The sequence below is a fragment of the Schistocerca nitens genome, chromosome 8, assembly GCF_023898315.1.
Source record: "Schistocerca nitens isolate TAMUIC-IGC-003100 chromosome 8, iqSchNite1.1, whole genome shotgun sequence".
Taxonomy (NCBI): Eukaryota; Metazoa; Arthropoda; class Insecta; order Orthoptera; family Acrididae; genus Schistocerca; species Schistocerca nitens.
Genome location: NC_064621.1, coordinates 62,406,285 through 62,407,462, shown reverse-complemented (window position 1 = coordinate 62,407,462; position 1,178 = coordinate 62,406,285). Strand labels below are relative to the sequence as shown.

The following is a 1,178-nucleotide window of genomic DNA, read 5'->3' as shown; positions in this document are numbered from 1 at the left end:
GTATGTTTAGTTTAAAGTACAACGGAAGTAGGTACGAAGTACCATTCTTGGAAGGTATAAACAAGTGTATTAAAAAAGAAAAGCACTCCGTCATCAGGTCACGAGTGGCCTACCGGGACCATCCGGCCGTCGTGTCATCCTCCGAGGATGGGGTCAGCACACTGAACTCCCAGTCGTTATGATGGTGTTCTTGACCGAAGCCGCAACTATTCGGTCGAGTAACTCCTGAGTTGGCATCACGAGGCTGAGTGCACCCCGAAAAATGGCAACAGTGCAAGGCGGCTGGATGGTCACCCATCCAACTGCTGGCCAAGCCCAACAGCGCTTAACTTCGGTGATCTCACGAGAACCGGTGTATCCACTGCGGCAAGGCCACTGCCGATGGACAAGTGTATGGAAACTGTATTAGATTTGCCATTAAGAGTTTTGACCACAGAGCAGGTTACTGTTGAAAAAGAAGAGGAGAGAGTAAGGCTGGAGATAATAAAGAGAGTTGAGGATATTGAAGGTACTACAAATGCCAAAAGGAGGAATTAAAAGGTATTCTCCTGAGCAACTGTAAGGCATTTTTAGACAGGCCTGGGCTGGTAAAAGATTTTGTGTGCAAATTAAAGTTTAAGAATCATGAACCATTTTCAAGAAAACTTATATTATTCCATTTTCAAAAAAAGCAAGCAGTGAGAAAAGAAATTCAAAAGATGGTCTCATAGGGGGTTTATTGATAGGTCAAACAGTAGGAGATAGTAATATTTAACAACTTGTGGAGAAGGGTTAAGCAGAGCCTAGAAAGGTGTGATAAATGTGAGAGAGTAAAGACAACTGGGTTGCCATCAAAATGCTTAATGCATTTGTCCTTCCTAGTGAACCGAAAGAGCTTATAGCAGTTGACCTTCTAGGAGCGTTGGCTGCTTCTACAGGAGGTTGTAAATATATTTTCGTTGTTTTGGACACATTATCAAAATATGTAAAACTGTATCCAGTTAAGAAGGCAAATACCAGTACTATAATTAAAAAGTTGACATCCGATTACTTTTGCAATGTAGGGGTTTCAAAGTCACTTGTGCCTGACAATGGTCCACAATTTGTTTCAGAGTGGTTTGAACACTGTATGGCAATACACAAGATAAAACACATAAAGATTTCTACCTACTTTCCACAAGGTAACATGAGAGAAAGGG

At 41.7% G+C, this 1,178-nt stretch overlaps 1 pseudogene; it reads right to left on the bottom strand.

The window, feature by feature from the left end:
* Positions 1 to 263: 263 nt before the first annotated feature.
* On the bottom strand, positions 264 to 380 carry LOC126200112 (5S ribosomal RNA; annotated as a pseudogene).
* Positions 381 to 1,178: the final 798 nt, after the last annotated feature.